The 23,516-nt window shown below is 26.4% G+C and overlaps 1 protein-coding gene across 4 annotated transcripts in view; it reads right to left on the reverse strand.

The window, feature by feature from the left end:
- The window catches only part of LOC107448880 (endothelial transcription factor GATA-2-like), a 313,302-nt gene extending 291,139 nt beyond the window's left edge, over positions 1 to 22,163 (reverse strand). For 3 of the 4 annotated variants that reach the window (XM_071187723.1, XM_071187711.1, XM_021147696.3), the window contains exon 1: positions 22,091 to 22,163. The gene's annotated coding sequence lies outside the window, so the exon portion shown is untranslated. Of the gene's footprint in view, positions 1 to 21,991 lie in introns of all 4 variants that reach the window. The other variant, XM_071187727.1, reaches the window with a different exon arrangement.
- Positions 22,164 to 23,516: the final 1,353 nt, after the last annotated feature.

The following is a 23,516-nucleotide window of genomic DNA, read 5'->3' on the forward strand; positions in this document are numbered from 1 at the left end:
TATATATATATACAAACTTCGCAAAAAAGGGATAGACGCAAAATCTACAAAAGCTGTAAAAAATATTTTGCTGACAATATGGACGGCAATGAAAAAAAAAAAACAATTTTTTTTCCCCTAATGAGAAAAGCGCTTAAAATATAAGTCATGAGGATGCAAAACAGCGAACCCTTCATTAGCCGAGAGACGCACGCCGTCTAGTGCTCTGAAGCGGCAAAATTCATGTCAACTGTTTTTCCCTCATCTGTGCGCTCTATCAAGACCTTATCTCTCATGACAGTCGATTTGGCAAAGGACAGAACATCCTTTGCCGCACCCACGCCTGGTTATGGATATTAGGAGAGAGAAAAAAGGGTAACAGTTACGGCAACTGTCACCATATGCCACACACAGACGTTTTGTCAATGTTTATGTCACAATATCACACGCTGAGTTTATTTAGTGAAATGTTTTGCCTCGTCAGTTAAGTTTAAGCCTTTCAAGAATCAATTAAGGCTGTTTTTCTGAAGATCTTTCGGCAAGGAAAATAAAAAAAGATGCAGTTTAAGTGATTTAAACACAAAAAAAAGCTAACATTTCAAACTATATATATACTATCAAGCCGTAAAGAGATCTGAGCTTTAAAACTGTCAAATAACAATTTAATTATTTAAAAAAAAAAAAAAATTTTAACGTTTTCCAAAAACTACTGTTTATTTTATAACAGACTATGAAAAAATAATTTTTTTGTACAAATTTTTATTTATATATTGCAGGTTTTAAATATTAGCAGTTTTAAATTTAAAAAATATATATTTATCCAGGGTATTGTGAATGAACGTATATTTACTTTTAATGTTTTACTTTTTGATTAAATTACATTAAAATTAAAGAAAAATTCACAATTTTTACAAATTTTTATGAGTCCAGGCTATTGGAATAACTTTTCAAATATCAAAAAAGTTATATTATGGGTTGAAATAATTGAGATTGACCTAGTTTTGGAAAGAGTCGCTGGTTGGCGAGGGAAGTTAGCAAGGAACAGGCCAAAATAGTATAACATGCTTAGTTTATCTTTCACAACTAAATTTTAAACAAAATTTGATATTATGTAGAAATAACAGTTATGTCTGTCATATACACACACAAAGAGAAACCTATATAAGTGTTGACAGAAAACATCATCCGGATTTTAATTTATTCTTTCCTACAGACACGTGTAAGCTCGAAGCACTGATTTTCAGCTCATACAGTAGAATATTGTATGGTATATGACAGATACAGTTACGTAAGCATACTGTGGTTACAGAACATTAGAGAATTCGATCGGACAAATCTGAGGGGGGATAAGAGGATGAAAACTAATCATTGAACATCGCAAACTGTTTTGAGGTAATGAAAATTGAGAAAAATCTATAGTGGCTCTGAATCTAAAGGAGACGAATGGTGGAGGTTACTTGAGGTTTGACCTACCTCAACTTAAGTGCAAAATTATGCTATCTGGATCTCAATCCGCGAGACTTTTTCCTGTGAGATCACACTAAATCATTAGTTTTTGAAGAGCTGGTGGACATACCGTAGGATCTCATAGCGTAGATTATCGATGCTTTAACAGACATTTAACAGCAACATCCTCAAGCACGTCGGTGAATTGCTTTTACATGATTGTTGACAAGGTGATGACGTAACTCAACATGTCATCACTTGCTCTATGTTAAGTTTTTACCTTCTTGGTGCCTTTTTCTCCCTCCCCCCTTCTATGATGAATTTTTATCACCTTGTGTCTGCGCCTGGTTTCTAGAAATTAGAATAGTTAATACAAATTTAAAATCGTGAAAGTAACTTATCTTTCAGTTCATGCAGAGAACGTGAGGACGGTTGTAAGCACCCAGTTAAAAAAGAAAAAGAACACAATTAAAAAAGGAAGCGATTAAAAAGGAAACAATTAAAAACGCATTAAATTTGGTTTTAGATTGCTCGTATTATTTTTGAAGGAGATAAAATTTTGAATAATATCGAATATGATATTTAATAATATCTGCTTAATCCATCAATGAGCTATATACTTCGCGAAATGGTATTTCAAAATATTTTTAGGATTGAAATTGATTTATGAAAAGTAAAATTATTTAGAAAATTAGATAAAATTAATTTGAGTTTTTATACGAATTTTTAGAGGTAAGCATGTTTACAAAACCCTCTGGAGGGGATCAAAAAGTGGGCAACTAAATCATTTTTACTTCTTACTGTTTATAAATTTGTAAAGAAGACAAATTGCCATTAAAACTGCTTAATTATTTATTACCTAAAATTTCAAAATGAAATTTTAGGAAATGCAGAGAAACACAATAATCCCTGAAATTTTCATATGGTCATTAAATTTATTCAAGCATATTCAAGCAAAAATTTGAATTGCAAAAACAATTTACCATGAATATTTTTAAAAATTTATGGTAAGTATACAAACCTTGGCCTTAGAAAGGGTTAAGTTTAATATTTAATGAATATAAGATTTTTAAACAAATTTAATTATGAAATTCTATGTAATTATAATTAAATCTTTTTCTTTTGCATTGAAAAAACCTTTAAAAAAATTTCGTTCCACTCTTCACATACCTTAGAATTAAAATGAATTAGAAATATGAATTTAAATTTTAATGAATCTTCATCATTCCAATGTTTCTCTCTTTGACTTAATGAGATTTTGTTTACATTTTTACTACGAATAGAACGAATGTTTACATTTTTACTGTTTAGAGATTACATTTTTACCCTTCTCTTTAAGAAAGCATGTTATCGAGGAGGTTGCCCCCGGTTATCCACACACCTCAGAACGCCACTGTATATTACCTTCAAATTATTTTTCTTCAAAGTATATTACCTTCTCCAAAGTATGTAACCTTCTCTAAAGTTTTCTATTTTCTGCCTACTATTTCCTTTAATAGAAATTGAAAAAATATATATTTAAAATCAAAATGTGTTTTATTTTCGTATTCATTTTTTCTAAGTAAGCAAATTATTTTTTGTGCATCAAAGAACTGTGTTGTTTTTGCGTTACAACTTGGGTGGGCCAATCTTTTCTGAAAATTGCTTTTGTTTTGATTACTACGTTTGGCATTTTCCTAACTAAAAGAAAATCACTGAGGCTGATCATTAATTCCACTATACAAACACTTCCTTGTGTTTCTGCGGTTTAAATAATTTAACTGATGTTGAATGCCTGAAATTAATTTAGAACAGCTGAAAAACTTTATTATTATAAATGTAGTTGTTAAGTTATAAATACATTATTAAGCATTTATATGCGAAGTAGATCATTCCCTTAATAGTAAAGTATTCCATTAATTTATATTTAAACGATATTGGACATTCTTTTAAGTTAAAACTTTTTGGTTTTTTGCTCTAACTACGATAATTTTCTTTGTTTCAAACTTATAAATAATGAGACATCAATTTATAAATAATCTTATTTCCCATTCGATTGAATTCAATTAATTTTGTTTTAGACTACGTTGATAATTGAATAAAAAAGTAACGGATAACATCTCAAGAATTCAAAAGCTTTTCGTTAAGGTGAAGATTTTAGAAAAAAGATAATTAATCGGGTGTGCTTGCATAATTGCATCGAACTTGTTATCATACCACAAGAATGAAAATTAGAGCCAAAGGAAATTTACAAAAAATGAAAATATTAATTTTAAACTATAATTCATTTTTTTTTCATCAAGTTTAATATCAGAGACTATTTAGCAATAGTGAGAAAATTGCATTCCTAATATTATTTTCAAATTTTAAGTAGTTAGATAATGATTATTATTATTAAATTGCATACGTTGATTTTAAACAGTTTTAGTTAAATTTCGTTAAAAAGCTAATATTACTTATAAAGAAACATTTATTTACCATTTAATAATGGTAATTAAACTCTTGGTAAAATGGTAATTAAATTCATTTATCAAAAATTCTTGCATATTAGGACAATATCATGATATAATTTTACACTATAATAATAATAACACACTTTTAATTTTAGGCCTTTAGCTTTGAATTTTTGTTACAAACATTATAATACTAAAAAGAATAATACTAAAAAGGGATGATAAATAAATTTTACTGCTAAATACTATTAAATGAAAAGGAAATAAATTATTTACTTTTGAATACTGATGTCACATTTATTAATTATATATTGATAACAACCAACGTATTTAGAACTTGATTGTTCACTAATGATCATATTGAGTAGTTTTTCATTTCAACTAAAAGGCTTGATGCGATTAGACGAAAATTATCTTTATATGATGCATATTATATGATATATAAAGATATGATGAGGGGAAAAAATTCTGTAAAAAGACAGTATAAAAATTATTTAAACATATAATCTTTAATATTAAAAAAAAATTTGCTGTCACTAATTAAGATAGGTATTTAATCATCACTTCTTTTCTACACAGTTGCTTAAAAGATATAAAATGATTATTATTGATGAAATTTCGCAAACCGTTTAACCTTAATATAGCTTAAATTTGTAGCAATCTTAATATCGTGCCAAACTGAACCACATGGAGAAAAACATCCATGTTAAATTACCCTACTGAATGGAAATAGCATTTCTGGTAAACCATAATTTTGGTAAATAAAACTAAAATATACGGTATTTAAACCATTAATTTAGTGTTTCTACCTTTCATAAAATAAAAGTTTACTGGAAATTCTAGTTTTCGAAATTATAGTTCTTATTACAGCACATTTTGTAAAAAACACAAAATTGAAAAGTAAATTTTGCCAAATAAATGATTTTTATGCAATACTATAAGGTATTATGATAATATTACCAGATTTCACCACAATTACGAAATTTTATCAAATATTATTCAATTATACTTTATTATTAATTTTACAAAAGTCATTATTAGAGCACTTCAGTAAAAATTACCATATTTTTTTATGTTCCCATAGAGCCAGAAACGCAGTAAACTTTACCACATTTTAAAAGTTTTTACCACACTTTTTTCTCAGTACATATTGCCCTGAAAATGTAGTCTTTAAAATATAATATGATATTTCGGTTTGAAAGAATAAATGGTTTAAATAAAATTATCACCTTTATCACAGCAAATTTTTGAAGTTAAACCTTGGGCCAATTTTTCTGAGAGTGTTTTGCTATTTAAAGGGACGTGAAGCCTTTAAAAAGGATTATTTATATGATTGAAGCTGGAAGCTTTTAATATTTTACTTCTTTGCTGTCAGTTATATATGTTCAAAGTACTTAATGTACCACATTCAAGATATTTAAAATTAAACAAAGATATTTAAAATTAAAAAGAAATGCATGAAAATACAAATTCATTTACTCATAATTAAAGAGCATTCCTTGGGTATACAATTTTGATATTGAACAAGGTTTATTGTAAATTTAATTAAAAAATGCTTTCAAAAATATATATGTTTCAAATATATATAAAAATGCATGCTGTTGACAACCAAATATGTTTAAAATTTTTGGCTGTCCACAACGATCACCTATATTCACATGACCACATAATATTGAAATATGATCATTAATCATAATATTAGATTCTATATTTCATGTGAAAATTGTTCTGGAACTTATTTGTAACCAAAAATTTTTCAAATAAAATTATTAATTTTTCTTTTATTATTATTGATCAAAAATGGCTGCAAAAATACAGTAGCGTTCAAAAGTCTTTGATCAATAGATATTTTTATAACTTTTATTCAGATTTCGGCTGTTTATATACATAATTTAAAAAGAAAGATCTCTTAAAAGATGTTTATGAAAACGTTGCTGTGTTGAAAATATAAGGCTGTTTTAAAAGCCAAATAATTTTTTTTTATTGTAATCAAATTACAATAATAATATAATGGTCATAGACTGTTGCTTGCCAATGCACGTCTATAATTAACTCGTGTAATTAATTAAGATGGTTAATCTCACAAAATTTTCCTTATTTTTATGAGATTTGGCGTACAGAGTTTTAGTATCAGTATAGTTGATACACACAATTCCAATATCCACAACCAACGAAATTTCTATTTTAACAGAACTTCGAACAAAAACTACTCAATTTTCAAACTTTTAAAGATCCCCTTAATTATTGAGTTATGTTATTATGCTATTGTTTATTATATTTTTTTAGGTTATTTTCTGTTTATATTTTATTATAATACTTGTAAGTAAAACATTCAAATTTGTTGAAAATATTAGGATTACATTTTAAGTCATCATTAATCAATTAATCATTTTAAGTCATTCAGAGATCAGTTGAAAAACCTTACAAATACAAATATCTGATTATAACTCAAACTAGACTAACAATCTGAAGTATCATTACTATTATGATTTTTTTTTTTTTTTTTTTTTTTTTTTTTTTTTTTTTTTTTTTTTTTTTTTTTTTTTTTTTTTTTTTTTTTTTTTTTTTTTTTTTTTTTTTTTTAGTATTATGTCATTAAAGGAGGAAAAAAAACTAAAGGAAATATGACATGATGCTCAATTAGGACAGAATTCTTAAATAACTGATATCTTCTTCCGTTTAAGATAACAGCATAAAAAAAAATGCTACGAAAAAGACAAAAAAAAGTTTGTGGGAACTTTAATTTAGAAAACTACATCGTATTTCTCCCGTTAAAAACAGGCGCCCCTCCGTAAGTCATCCCGATCCCCTTCGGCCGCTATCACACTCTTTCATCGGTGCAACGATCCGTGTTTACCGGCCCCGAGACGCCTCTCCCGTCGAATTCCCTCTCCGGGCGCCGTGTCGACTAGTCGTACTTTTTCCGGTGCTTTAACGCGAGGATGTAGGAATTCTCTATTATTTAATGACACCTTCTGGTTTTGATAAAAATTTTAAACTTAGGTAACATTATTTGGAGTATATAATGCGAAAGCAAAAAATGTTTCTAATTGAGCAAGTGTATTTATACTGTTATTAAGTATATAATGTTCGCTTTAAAATAAGTTTTCAATTTTCCCTTCTTTGAAACATGGAAAATTGAAAACTTATGTTCAATTTTCTGGTAAATATTTAATTGTTTAATTGCAAATATTTTTTTAAAGTTTTATGCAAATTTTTATTCTTAAAAAAAAAAGGAGTCGAGATAATTAATCGAATGCAAGTTTAGTCTAAAAATGATTTTTTTTAATTTTTTAATTAATATCATTTTAAGATGTAAAATCTTTACAAACTAGCATTAAGAATTGATGCAGGTAATAATTAAGAAGAGAAAGAAAATAAATAAAGGAAAAAAGAAATGAAAATAAAATAAAACAAAAGAATTAAATAAAGGTAATAAGATAAACATGGGTATTAAAAACATTTGAAACTACCAATATTTGATTATTACGAATTCAAAATAGATTTACAAATCATTTTCAACGATTATTATTATAAAAAAATAATGAAAAGATTTATATATTTTTTTATATTATTCATGATGTCAATTAAATATTACTATTTTTAAACAAGTACCAATTATTCCAGAACAAACTGTATATTGTAACTCTAACCTATGAACATACATACATTAAAACAGTTAGCTCCATAAGTTAGCTAATTTAACTATTTAAGAAAACGTAAATTTCGGCATTATAATCAGCAATTTCAATAAAGTCTTTTAAATGCATATAAATAAAACTAATATAATTTAATTACGCGTTACTTTTTCTTAAAAGATGCAGTGCATTTGAGAAATATGATATGACGACACGGAATAAAAGCTTTTAAACATTGACAACAATAATGAAAAAACTGAAATAAATTTTAAAATAGTGCTTCATATTAACATTTTTTAACATTATAATTTTGCACATAAATTTACCAAAACTGAAAATAAAAATTACGTATATTTTTCTTCAGTATGCTGCTCTAAAGTGCATATATTTNTATATATTTTCATTCTTTGAAGCAAGTTGACAGGTGAATATTTAATTGCTTAATTGTGGATATTTTTATTAAAAACAAAAGGAGTCGAGAGATTTAAATGAATGCACGTTTGATCCAAAAACGATTTTTTTTAAATTTTTATTATTAATATCGTTTTAAGATTTTAAATCTTAACAAAGTGGCATTAATAACAGGTAACAGTTTTAACAAATAAGAAAATAAATGTAAAAATAACAAAGAAATAAATGAAAATAAATCAAAACGAACTAAAATAAAAGAACAACAAAAATAAAGGCAGTAAGATAAACTTGATTACTAAAAACATTAATAATAACGAATATTCGTTATAAATACATGGATAAAGACATTAAAAGAGACAAATATCTTTTTTTGTTTTCTTTATTATTTTCCTAAATCAGCTAACAATAGAAAAAAATCCATTCCATTTTAGCATGTTGACATATTACCTCTTTTTTGTAAAGAAAAAAAATGCATTTTTCCTTTTCTCAGTATCAAAAATCAAGCATAAACGCGTTGTATCTGGTAAAAAAGCACAGGAAAAAATTCGAAAGCGGTATGTAGTAAGTTTTGAATTATATTTGAAGAAAATATTTTTAAATAAAATTTTAAATGAAGGAAGAATTCACTGGAAACTTTATTTGTTTCTTTAAAAATCTTTAAGAGGACTACAAGACTAAAATCTCCATAAATTTATAGTTTTAAAGAATATGTTGAATATTAAATTTTTTTTTCCTTATTAACATCAGTTATCCTTGATTTGAAAAATAGTTATCTTTTTTTAAAACAAAGAGCAAATTGAAAATTTTTCAAAAAGCGAAACAAGGCTGCTCATGATAGATAGCAAGATAAATTAAGGAAGCAGGAAGAATATTGATAAAAATTCTCTTTTCTCAAAATCAAATGATAATTTAGAGAGAAATAATTGAAATAATTCAAGCATTTTTGATAATTAAGAAAAGAAAAAAGCATGTATTTCGTCTAACGTAACTCGCAAGGTTCACTTAAACAACATAAGAAATATTTTTTATGAATAGAAAAAAAAAATTTTTGAAATTAAAGTCAATGGTTTTAACAAATGGTGACTATTCAATTTTTTTGCATAGCGCAGAGGTCGGACACACCCGGGAAACATCATTCTCTATAACGAACTAATCTTCTCAACTTCAAAATACGATCTCTCCTGCCTAGCTGATAATCTAAGAGAAGAAACTAAATTTGTCAAGTTGTACAGAGATAATAAACACCGTTTGGTAGATAATCCCAAATTTGCGCACTTTTTCCTCAACGTGATATCAAGATGAAATAGTTGTAATTTGAGGGAGCGGAAAAAAAGTACTGATACAATATTTTGTTTCTTTTTTATGGTACTAACATATTTTCCGTCAATATAATACTATGTTATTCTTAACAAAAAGAAGTATTACGAATGCAAAATAGAATTACAAAGCATTATCAACCATTATTAGTTTTAAAAAGATAATGAAAAGATTCATATATATCTTTATATTATTTATGATTTTAATGAAATATTTCTATTTTTGAACAATCACCACTTATTCCAGAACAAACAGTACATTTTTAACGATAACATATAAACATATATTCATTAATATAATAATATTCCATGAATTAGCTGATTTAACTATGTCAGAAAACGTAAATTTCGACACTATAATTAGCAATTGCCCAGAAATAGAAAATTTCAAGTGCATATAAATAATACAAATATAATTTAATTACGTGTTATTCTTTTGAAAGATGCAATATAATATGACAGTAGTATGATATTGAGAAATATAATATGACGGCACTGAGAAAAAAAACTTAAAAACATAGACAACAATAATAAAAAAACTCAAATAAATTTTAAAATATTGCGTCATATTTACATTTTTAAATTAAACATCATAATTACATATTATGAATTTGCACACGAATAAACAGTTAAATATTTTATTATACGGTTAAATATTTTACCAAATTTGAAAAAAAGCACGAATATTCTTTTCAATATGCTGCAAGCAACACATTTACAGTTAAAAAATGTTCTTTAGATAAAAATTATACACTGATAGAATTTTCCTTCGAAAATTATGGTAAAATAACGTAACAATCTGTCCAAATAATTAACAATAAAGTTTACAGTTGGAACATTTTTTACCTTTACAATTTTGAAACCGTTTACAACTAGTATGGTTATAAAATTATTAATACAAAACTATACGGTTTTTTAACCATTCATTTATAGCATGGTTTCAAAATCTTGAAAAAGGAGTTTAACTGGGCATAAGCTAGGCTAATGGGCATTGAAGAGTGCAGGGCACTAGAAGCTCTTTATGTGTTAGAAAGGAAGGGCGGAAATATAGTGGTGTCAAGGCTAAGACTCGAGCTCCAGACCTATCGGTAAAAAGACTGACAGATTAGCTCTCTCTCGGCTGTAATATGTACCCAGCTGCAAGGAACCAAGTTGCTTTATTAGGTGGGCTTAGTTGGTTCGATAAAATTCTGGTTTTTTAACCATATTATGTGAAAGTATTTATTAAATTATTTTTCTCACAGTTAACAGTTTGGTTACCATCTTATTTATAATTATTTTGCTGTTTTGTTCGAATTTGGTCAAGTAACGATTAAATAAATTGTTATTTAATCTATTTTTTCCGAGAAATTTCTAAATGTGTACTTTAAATTGGGGAAATAAATTAGTCTGTTAGCAGTTATTAAATTATTTTTCTCACAGTTAACAGTTTGGTTACCATCTTATTTATAATTATTTGGCTGTTTTGTTCGAATGTGGTCAAGTAACGATTAAATAAATTGTTATTTAACCTATTTTTTCCGAGAAATTTCTAACAGTGTACTTTAAACTGGGGAAATAAATTAGTCTGTAAGCGCTAAATTCATAACTCCACAAGATATTAAACTTATCAAAATAAAGCTAGTAGATTCATTAAATGCGACAACAAAAATGTTAACTTAGTTCTAAATGTAAATGGCTTATTTTTATTCTAAAGAAGCTGAATTTAGTTTATAATGATTCAAATAACATCTCGGAATTCGAAAATTGATTATAAGAAAATTTTACTTAATAGCTTTATTCTCTAAAGCAATGACGAAATGTAAAAGCAGTGATTTATAATAGCAAAAATATTTACATGTTTTTCAATAAAGCCCTTAATTAGTATATTAAATTAAACATAAGAAATATTATATTGTATTGGTTAAAAAGTAACTTATTTAACAATACATGTATTTTATTTGAATAATAAAGACTCTAAAATCGAGATTGAAGAACATAAATGAATCACAGTAAGGGCAAATTAGTATACGACGTTACCTTGTAGCAAAATGTTGCCACAATAGTATTTTAGTTCTTATGCAAAAAACTTCTATCAAAACACGTATAAATATTTCGTTATTGGTTCTTTTAACACAAAAGCTTCAAACTTTTTTTTTCAATCATCCTATTATCTTTGAAGAAACGATACGATTTATTTAACGATAATATTCTCTTATTATTTAATAAATAATACTCTGTTAAGAATTCTGATAGCAAATTTGTAATTTAATTGGTAAATAAATATGTCAACTTGAAATTTTAAAAGTGATAAAAAGATAATAAGGTATTCTTTATCATATATTTTTCGAAAACTGAATCCGAATATTTCTCCTATCGCGACTCATCAATTTCAACCTCCAATCTTATCAGAAGCATCTACCTCAACAAATTGTCTTGAAGCCAAATCAAGTGAGTTGTAACTTACTCTATTATCACTATTTGATAAGCAAAAAATAAAATAGTTCAGTTCTCTAGTCACTGGAACCTACGGATAATCACTCCACGCAAATCTCGTTGAGGGAAAATCTGAATGTGTTTAGATAAAAAAGAAAATGTAGCGAAGTTGTTTCTTAAACGGCATAAAAAAAGAACAAAATTAAATAATAAAAAAAGAGCGTTTTGCATGTTTCGGTTGTTTGCATCCTAAAATATTAACACGATAATAGGCGAATGTTTTATCATTTTTCGACTGACTAATGACATCGCCAAACTGTCATATAATAAGTTGAAAGATTTTCCTGATAGTTATAGAATTTTTCCATAAGATTACCTGGGAATTTATTTAATAAAGTGATAAGTTTTCTGTATTCACCAAAAGGTGAGTGTGAGTTTTAGATATGGAAAGATTATGAATTAAATAAGAGAAATAAAAAACAAATAATACTTCGCTTAGCCATTGGATTTCAGAGATAAAAGCATACCAGAAAGTAATAAGTTTAAACTACAGTTTTTCGACAAGAATTTTCAAGCTTGATAAGTTTTTTTTAAACATTTATCAAGATAGTATACATGGATTGAACAGATTACAAAAGCAATTAATAAATAGTGTTAAAGTATAATTTCTTACACGTATAATTTCACACGTATTTTAATCACGTATAATTTCTTACACTCAATTTTTACTTTTTGAAAGATTTTGCGTGTTTAAATAAATACAAAAAAGGGAATTACTAATTTGAACCATTTAAATGAAAAGCAAAATAACGAATAGTACAGTATGTCAATAATTTATTCTAAAAAGTTTTCGCTCTAAAAAAGTCATTTTCTTATTTTTATAAATTTTAAAACTCGTGTATAAATAATTTGAATTCATTTTTTTAAAAAAAGGTTCTTAAAGTGTAGCAGGGAGAGTAACGAAGATTTATATAGCGGCAGACACAATGACACATCAGAACATACTAATTTCCAATTTCTATGGTTTAAAAGGTTGTAATTTGGAAAATATGGTCCCCATAGCTTAGTCAGACGATCGTTAGTTTTAATTTTACTTTTTGTTTATTTCGCTGTGTCTTAAAATTTTTTAAACGAATGCAATGTATGCCATGATACTTCATTCTGGCGATCGCTATATAAAGCTTTCGAACTCTTCCTGGACTGGGGTGTGCAACTATTGTGGTTAGAGCATCCTATTACAAACTCAGAAGTCCTTGTTTCGAATCTTGACCAATAAGCATCTCTCTCACATATTTCTCCCACCACATGCATTTTGCTCAAATTCGACTATTATTTGTTTCGGAGGTATTTTGACAACGAAACGTCTTTTGTTATTCTGACTGCTCCCAAACACTATTCGTAAATAAATTTAAACTATGTGTTGAATTTTGGGGGCAATAATATTCTTTCTTTAAAATGCAGTTTTCTGGTATGTAAATGCTATTTTATTTTGCTCTTATCAGGATTTACTCCATCCTAATGAAATAACACAAAGCTAATGCTCCCGAAATAATATTCAAGATCCCAAACAGGTGCTGATAGTTTTTGTAGATATTTTATCAATCAAAGAGAGAAATAATGAGCTAGAAGCAGTCTCCGTTTAAGCCCTTTTAAAATCGGCGTTGCTTTTAAGCCAGGCAGTGGAAACTCCTGAATTCCCTTTTTTGTTTAAATAATTTTTTTTTCATTTGTTTCTAACCAATATTGCAATGATACTCCTCTATTAACTACGCTTTTCATTTTTGAAGGATTCGAAGCAGTAAAAACAGTTCCATTACAAAAACAAAAATAAATAAATAAAAATAAATAAAAGAGGAAGAAAAATATTAAATGAAATGAAATAGGAAAACTGTGGAGTGAAAATTTAAAAAGGATTATATAAAAAAATTTTTCTCGATATTTTAAAAGTAGGAAAACAGAAAAAAAAAGTTTAAATGTGTTCGCTTCAAATCGTTTTAAATTCTGTATATAGCCTATAGTTAATTGAATTAGTTGATTTAATATTTTTCTTTCTTTGCATGGAAGATATGTTCACTAAATAATAAATTGTTAAAAATGATTGCAGAATGGACTTTAAACTGGTATAAATATCAATAATCTATGCATAAGCTATGCTGCTAATTATATTTAAGCCAACTGTACTAAGTCAACTATATTAAGCCAACTGCAATACACACGATTTTTTTTTTTAAAAATTAAATAATTTTTTTGGGATGATTTTGTGAAATACGCCTAAGAATCCCTACATGCAAATTTATCCGTAATTTTTCACGATTTCATTTTACAATAGCGTTATAGAGTAGAAAATCTGTTTTATATATTTTCATTATGCTTACTTTTCAATTTCAAATTCATTTAAACTCGTTTAAAATTATGTTCTTTGCTCTGAAGTTTCCCACAATAATAATTTATTTGAATATAATGAAAAAAGAAAAGAAAAAGGTCATTTTTTAGCACAGTTAGAAAAAAATCAGTTTCTTAAGAGAGGAGAGAGGATTTGAGTGTTTCAGAAAACTCAATACTCTAAAATTAATTTTGATTGCAATTTATAATCAGTATCTTAACTATATACTCATTCTAACGATGCTCTATTCTCTTAGTTTCGCACAATAATAATTTATTTGAAGGTAAAAAAAAAAGACAAAATGTATTTTTTTCGAACAGTTGGAGGAAAAATGTCAGTTTCTTGGAAAAGGTGAAAGGATTTCAGTGGACTATAAATTCAAAGCTCTAAAATTTATTTTGATTGAAATTAATAAACAGTAGTGAGTATCTAAACTATCGATTTAATTCTAAAGATGTTCCATCCTTAAAAAATTGATTTGATGATATAAGGCATTAAATGAAACATGTATTTAAATCAAACAAAAAAAATATGATTTCCGTGTGAAGAAGACATTCATATAACAGATTCGGCAAGTATCAGAACCCGATTGTGGCCATTAGACGTATGTGTATAAGGAAGAGTAAATTGATTCGATTCTTTTCGCATTACATCCGCCATATTTAAGAAAATGCAGCTCTTGCCAGATCCTGGTTTATGTCATTCTATCCATGGTGCTTGTTGTTCTTTGCGGCCGTTACCATAGCAACACGCCATCTTTTCAAACTGCAAAGAGACAGTCAATAATATCTCAAGATGGCGGCACACGCCTCTTATGTAAAAGGAATAAGAACAAAAATGAGTCTCTCTAAGGTTTTGCAGTAAATCAGTTTACGAAAAGGCAAAAATAATTCCACAAATATTCTTTGCATTATACCGTTATATCACCCTATAAAGATTTTTTTTTTGGATCATTGCTCTCTGCTGTTGATTCTCAGCTCTTAAGAAATAATGTTAATCCAAATTAGAGCTCAAAAATGCCCAAAATATCCAAAACTATGAGTGATAATTACTTGACAAGCATTATTATCAGGTCATTTATTTCGCGTTTGTTTACCTAAAAATTTTCAAATAGTAACTTTAATTAATATTTCAAAACTATTAAATCCTCAAAAAAAATTTCAAAATAATGAAAGAAGTACTAATTGCTTTTTGCATTATTTTATAAGACAAAAAAATTTTTCAACATTAATAAAATAAAATAAAAATTGTTATTTCACCATTACTTGGTCGACTTCATGCATGACATATTTTTAATTATTTCGAACTTAACTAAAATAACATACTTAATAACAGAAGAAAAAACATTATACATTGAAAAAACTTCAATACAACACTACGTGTGTGTGATAAAACAACTAAGTTTTGTAAATAGAAAAATAAAGATAAAAGCACAATTTACTTATTTAACATGTTTTATGATAAATGTAGTTAAGCTCTCATATTGAAAATATTTATGAAATGAGTATAAACTGGTTGATCTTGTTTAATTTTTTATTACTATGCAATAGTTATTTCAAAAGGACTTTCCTAATTTTTTTAAAGTGCATTAACTTGACATGGAGATCAATATTTTAAAAGTGATTTTGATGCTTAAATGAATAAAAATTCAACAATTGTACAGTCACTGCTGCATTGTTGTATTAAAAACAATAATAAGTTAGTGAAAAATGTTTATATATAATCAATCTTATTGCAAACTTGCTTACATCACTTTAACTTTAATTACGTTTTCAATTTTCTTATCCAGAACTTTATTTTTAAAACCATATTTTTTAGGAACTTTTGCCACAAATACGTATATAAATAAAGTAATTTTTCACAAATTCCTATACAGTCTAACATTAAAATGTTTCTTTTTAAAACTTAGTTCCCAATGGCTGGCAAAATGCATGCTACTTTTTCAAAATTTCAATAAAAATCTAATCAGACATATTTTTTTTAAGTAATCAAAGCTAAGTTTCATTTAATCTAAATTAAATTATCGGAATTCAATCAATCAGATTAGCTAAGAAATATTTTAAACACAATATTCAATTAAAAAATTCAAAAAATAATTTATCAAATCACTCGATAAAATTTATTAATAAAGATTACTATANGCTCTTGCCAGATCCTGGTTTATGTCATTCTATCCATGGTGCTTGTTGTTCTTTGCGGCCGTTACCATAGCAACACGCCATCTTTTCAAACTGCAAAGAGACAGTCAATAATATCTCAAGATGGCGGCACACGCCTCTTATGTAAAAGGAATAAGAACAAAAATGAGTCTCTCTAAGGTTTTGCAGTAAATCAGTTTACGAAAAGGCAAAAATAATTCCACAAATATTCTTTGCATTATACCGTTATATCACCCTATAAAGATTTTTTTTTTGGATCATTGCTCTCTGCTGTTGATTCTCAGCTCTTAAGAAATAATGTTAATCCAAATTAGAGCTCAAAAATGCCCAAAATATCCAAAACTATGAGTGATAATTACTTGACAAGCATTATTATCAGGTCATTTATTTCACGTTTGTTTACCTAAAAATTTTCAAATAGTAACTTTAATTAATATTTCAAAACTATTAAATCCTCAAAAAAAAATTCTAAATAATGAAAGAAGTACTAATTGCTTTTTGCATTATTTTATATGACAAAATAATATTTTAACATTAATAAGAGAAAAAACTGTTATTTCACCATTGCTTGGTCGACTTCGTGCATGACATATTTTTAAATATACTATTTCGAACTTAACTAAAATAACATACTTAATAACATAAAAGATTACTTAATAACATAAAACAACTAAGTTTCGTAAATAGAAAAATAAAGATAAAAGCTCAATTTACTTATTTAACATGTTTTATAATAAATGTAGTTAAGCGCTCATATTGAAAATATTTATGCAATGAGTTTAAACTGCTTGATCTTGTTTAAGTTTTTATTACTATGCAATAGTTATTTCAAATGGATTTTCCTAATTTTTTTTAAGTGCATTAACTTGACATGGAGATCAATATTTTAAAAGTGATTTTGATGTTTAAATGAATAAAAATTCAACAATTGTACAGTCCCAACTGTATTGTTGTATTAAAAACAATAATAAGTTAGTGAAAAATGTTTCTATATAATCAATCTTATTGCAAATATGTTTACATCACTTTAACTTTTTTCAATTTTCTTATCCAGAACTTTATTTTTAAAACTATATTTTGGAGGAACTTTTGCCACAAATATATATGATTTTGCAAATAAAGTAATTTTTCACAAATTCCTATACAGTCTAACACTAAATTGTTTCTTTTTAAAACTTAGTTCCCAATGGCTGTCAAAATGCATGTTACTTTCTCAAAATTTCAATAAAAATCTAATCAGACATATTTTTTTTAAGTAATCAAATCTAAGTTTCATTTAATCTAATTTAAATTATCGGAATTTAATCAATCAGATTAGCTAAAAAATATATCAAACGCAATATTCAATTAAAAAATTCAAGAAATAATTTATCAAATTACTCGATAAAATTTATTAATAAAAATTACGATACAAATACTAATAAAATAAATAATTGATATGTATTGCAAATCTTATACTATAATATGAATTAATTTCTTAATATATATAATATATATATATATAATTTATAAGCAACCTAAATTTAAGTCTTGTCAATAGCATTTGTAGATGATTACAGTTCAAGGTGACAAAATTCTCAAAGTTAAAATCCTTTATAAGATTACAGTACGAATTCTTTTAAAATAATCAGGAGGATTTTTCTTTGCGCATCTTCTATATATTTAAAATGTGGTAAATTTATAATTTGTAGTTAATGCAAACTGTTTATATTCATAATATAGAAATACTAACATTGGACATTTTTCTCCATTCTTATTTATACATGTTTTAATTTCATTTTTTAACTATTCATTTATTTTTTATTTAGTTATTTTTTTAAGTCTTCATATCTTTAGGTTTGACAAAAGAAGATCCATATATATCCAAACTCCACATATATACCCCACATATATCCAAAATGAATTCTTTATTCATTGATTGCTTTTTTAAAAAATGAATCGTCAAATCAATATAATGAATTATTTAAAGTTATGAAAGATGACGATGTGTCAAGATATTATGATGAGTAATGTTATTTTTATGTAATGAATTATATAAAAATACTAACGTTAGACATTTTTTTCCATTTTTATTTATACATATTTTAATTTTATTTTTTATCTATTTATTTCTTTTTTATTTATTTATTTTTTAAGTCTTCCTATCATTTAAATTTTGTTTGGTTTGGTTTGACAAGAGAAGATCCACATATATCCCAACTCCACATGTAACTCCACATATATCCAAAATGAATTCTTTATTCATTGATTCTTTTTTTAAAAAATCAATCGTCAAATCTTTAATATAATGAATTATTTAAAGTAAAATAAAAATTTGCTGACCGCATTAAAATTCAAAGAAATACAAAATAGCTTGAGAAAAATTTTATTAAAGCAACGAAAATATTTTTAAACGCAAAAGAAACTCAGAAATACAAAAAAATCAAATTATACATTTTTTCCCATAAATGTTTTCCAAGCTTTAAAATTTCAGCCATTATAAAGTAAAATTAAATGTAAGTATCGTCTCACATGAAAATATTTTTAGTTTAGTTTTTTTATAGGGATTTGGGCTTAAAAAAATTAAATGTAAATACAGATAATGAAAAAAAAATAACAATAAGTAATTATCATCAATATCAAACTTAACAAAAATCGTAGAAGGAGTAAATTAAAAACTTTTGAACAATAATAATTTTTGAAATATTCGAAACAGCTACTTGATTTAATTTTAAAATAAAAGAATACTTTTTTTTAAAAAAAACTGAGCAATTTTAAATTTTATTTCATGCATCATGAAAAAATTAAAAAGAACGCTGCAGGAAAAAGAAATTAGTTTATAATTAATTTAAAAGAGTGAGAGTTTTTATAGAGAATTACCTAGAAAGAATAAAATATTTTACTAATTGCAAGATATTTAAAGTAATGTCATGGTTTTATTCATGCATTTGTCAAAAAAAATATTGTAAATATGTAATTGTGACTGCAGCACAAAATGTGTATGGATAAAAATAACTTTATTCAAATTCGCAAAAGTACTTTTAAAAAATTATAACTTTCAACTATTCCTCTATTGAGGAATTTTTTTTCAAAAACGAAAACAGACTTTCTTAGTATAATTTTTTCTGATTTGAAATTCAAATGGTTAACACTATTATTCTTGCATTTAAATTTCATCTCTTTTTATAATACATATTCATAATTTTCTTTTTTTATATTCGGAATTTTCTCTTTTCAGATTCAAGTGAAAAATATACATCAGATGTAGTTTCAAAGCGAAAATGTTAGGATTTTTTTTCATTTTGAAACACTAGGATAACTAGTAGAGAAACTAGAAAATGTGTAAAGAAATGTTAAAATAATTTCTTCATAAGTAAAAACCTGAGAATCAAATATTAAATGTTGGTAAATTAGGCCTTAAAAGTGCAAGAAAGCAAATCGAATGTGTATGTCTCAGCAACCGTGGAAAAAAAATGAGATCTAAAAAATAGATTATTACTTAATGCAGCTTTTGAAAGCCTAAAGCTTCATATTATTTTGTTTTAAAAAAAATGTCTTTCTTCTTGATATTGAGTTTATCGGAAAATTTCATTTTTCTGAATTTTTTATTTTTTTATTTTTATTATTATTTTTCTTTTTCCCTTTTTCCACTGTTCTGTAATTTTTTCATGTTTTCTCTGCAAATTGAACTTATTTTATGAGTTCTATTTGCTTGCAGCTCAGTAAATAAAATTTATTGTTTTTCTTAATTTTCTTCATTATATATATTTGTAATAAAAATATTTTAAATTGTTCTCATGATTCAAAAATTTTTTCTCGATGTTGAGTTTAATCAGATGAAATCATCATTAATTTTATATAAAAAGGACGGAAAATTTACAGGAATACATTTCATATTTTGTCTGTTACTATTTATTTTACATTGAATTTGCATCTTGCAAAAAATATTTCCCAAATAAAAATTACATCCTTTTTTTTTCCTAGCACAGAATTTATAAGCAATATATGTTACGATGTAGCTCTTTATGTTATGGCATAGCTATGTTGCAATGCAGCTATATGTTACTTCAAAGCAAATGGCACATTTCGATTTAAAAATTAATAAACTAAGTAATAATGATCCATCTACCACCTTCTTCAAGAGCAAACAGGAACCTTAATTTTTATAAGGCATTCACAAATTAATATTACTTTAAAAAAATGTTCTACCCAATGTCTTTCAAATTTTTATCATATTAAAAGTTTCTATACAATTAAACATGATTAAAATGTCTATTACATACATTTTATCTATGTTAGACATGTAAAAAGTCTATCCACAAGGAGAAAAAAATTTTGGTAAAATTACCATACTGTATAAAGACGTTTCTGGTTAAAAAAAAGTAATAGATAAAAAAATCTTTAAAAAAATACATAATTTTGGTTAGTGAGACCAAAATATACGGGATTCAAGCCATTCTTTTGGTAATTTTTCCATTGATATACTAACGGCTTACCGGAAATTTTTGTTTTTAAAATTATAGTTTTTATTTCCACATATTTAATAAAAATTAAATTTGACCGAATGAATGGTTTTTATGCCATGTATCATGATTAAATTACCTCATTTACCCAATTTCAGCACACATTGTAAACTGATAATTTATTGTTAATTTTACCAAACTCGTTTCTATAGGGCTTCGGTAAAAATTGCTGTTTTTTGGTAAACCCGTAAAAATCTAGAAACACCGTAAATTTTACCAATTTTTGGAAGTTTTGACCATATTTGTTTTTCGCAGTTCAATATTAATTATACATATAAAAGAATAAAAAAATATTATTTTTATAAAAAATAGTTCAGATTGATATTTTTTAGCAGTCTAATACTAGAGGAATATTGAAGAAAATATTCTATCATAAAAAATGGGGTTTTCGATAAATGTTAACTTAAATATTAACGTAACTAGTCAGCAGTCAAGGGAATATACTCTTTATGTACACATTTTCAATTTAATATAGAAAAATTAAATTTCTATTTTTCAGAACATTTCGATGGATTTAATCACTGCTGAAAACATTCGACTTCATGTAACTAAAATTTGTTGAGGTGAGTTCAATGACCTCATTCACATTCTGGGTACGTTAAGAATTGCTTTTAATCTGAATTATAATTCAATTAGCCCTAGCCCTAAATTTAAAAAAACTTATATCTCAAAAGTAGATGGTTTTTCTTACAACAGATAAGTAACGGTCGTGCTCTACAAATAGATAAAAACAGTACCATGTTATGTTGTAATTTGTTACCATTCGTTTGAGATTAAAGATGAAATCGTAATGTATACAAATGAATGTAAAATAACAGTTTCAAAACATTGAGCGCAATGTTCAGCGTAAAAAAAATATCCAATTATGTATAACCACTTGAAACCACTTGATAATACCACATTCATAAAACCACTTGAATGGCGAATCGTTCGAAATTTTATTTTAAACGTATTTATTGGCACTCATTCAGAGAAAAAATAAAACATTTAAAAAGTCAATTTTCTCTGACGCAGTGTGTGAAACTTTTATTTTACAAACATTAAAATAGAACACTGGTATTTTTTAACGTTTTACAATGCATTTGAGTTTAAGGATAGAATCATAGTATAAGTTGAAATATAAGTAAATAACAGCTGTTGGAAAATAAGTACACTGAAAAATGTATCAAAAAGTAATATATAGACTATGAATTCAAAATTAATATTCAGAAATTACAATACAAAAATTTTGTTTACCCTTGTTTATATATACCGCTAAATTATACTACATTTTTAAAAACACGAAGACCTTCACTCTTTCAAGAAGTTACCTAATTCATCCAATTCTTTATTTCGGTGAATTTCTTTAACTGCATTTAATTTTTTATTCTTTTTTTCCGAAAAAAAATTTTAAAAATTCAAAAACTCACCCACAATCCTAAAGAAATACGTCTTATTTTTCCGAGAACTCGTTCTACTCCACCCCTAGAATGTTCTTTTAGGATGAGGAAGAGCAAGAGGGATGCCGGGATGCGGCTAAAAATTTTACGACCAACGTTCGGAGCATGGGCGTTACCTTTGCTTTTACTTCCCCCATTCCCCTCACAAACATTTGCCCCACCCCATCGAAGTTAGATGCTGGAGACGAATATCTCCACATCTTGGAGGCTGAAGAGCAGAGAGAGGGAGGATGGAGATAATAAATGCCTCCACCCACGCCAAGAGGGAGGAGTAGAGTAATTTTTGGCTTTGAGAGGGAGTTGTCGAGTGAAATGTTACTCAAGTTTCTTCCGAGGAGAATAAAAAAAAAGTGGCGGGATGCTAAATACCCCGAGATAATCTTAGATTATCATGGATGGGATTTAGAAAAATCGCTTGGAGTATCTGTTCACGCCATCTGGTAGTCAATTCGTCAAAAAAGACAGCGAGTGGTCTTTTTATCGCACATCGACTTTAAAAGGTTTTGACCTAATTCTTTTTTTTAGTTGAGGTTTAAATAGAGTTAAAGGTCTTCACCCTTTTCTTGAGTTGGTTTGTATTATGTAAGCAAAAATATTGGTTTAAATTAATCTTTATCATGGCAGTTTAGTCCGAATTCTTTACTGTATAGTGGATGTAGTTTCTTTGTAGGATTTAAGTATAATTTTGCCGTTTCAGATACAGTTTAATTTGGATATGAAGGAGGGAGATATTTTTCAAAGAAAAAGAAGCAAATTTATTTGAGAAAAATTTATTTATTATTTAGAGAATATGTTCATACTTAGAAATAGTAAAATGAAGAAAATTTTTCTAAAAGATCAAGATAATCATCCCCTTAATATGCAGAATTTTTATAACGATATAGATTCAACGGTTGCGACTGATAGGCCGAAGCCCCCCAGTTCGATCACCAATAATTCGAAATTAAAAGTAAAGTGAATTGGGTCCAACGGAAAGTTAGGAGCATGGGAAGAGATCCATGGTTGGTGATTTATAGAAAGATAAAATGAAAATTAAAAATAAAGATCAAAAGAAATAAAGATCAATAAAGATCAAAGTTCATGAGATCAAAAAATCAAAAATAATTAATATTAAATTTGAAAATAATTTGGCGAAAGCTAATCACCAAAAAAATTGTGAGAATCAGCATAATCATCATCTAACTGAAACATTTTTGTGGTAAGAAATAAAGAGTAAAGAGTTATAAATAGACTTTGTTTTCGATTTAGTCCCGACAGTGAATTAATGAGTTTTACATTTGTATTGAAATAAAAAGTTAGCCGTCACATTGATTGTTAAGAAAAGAATTAAATATTCATATTTGCTTCATATAAAATATAATAAAAATTAAAAAATTGGTTTAATTTAATCAAAATT

Source organism: Parasteatoda tepidariorum, chromosome 2 (genome assembly GCF_043381705.1).
Source record: "Parasteatoda tepidariorum isolate YZ-2023 chromosome 2, CAS_Ptep_4.0, whole genome shotgun sequence".
Lineage (NCBI taxonomy): Eukaryota > Metazoa > Arthropoda > Arachnida > Araneae > Theridiidae > Parasteatoda > Parasteatoda tepidariorum.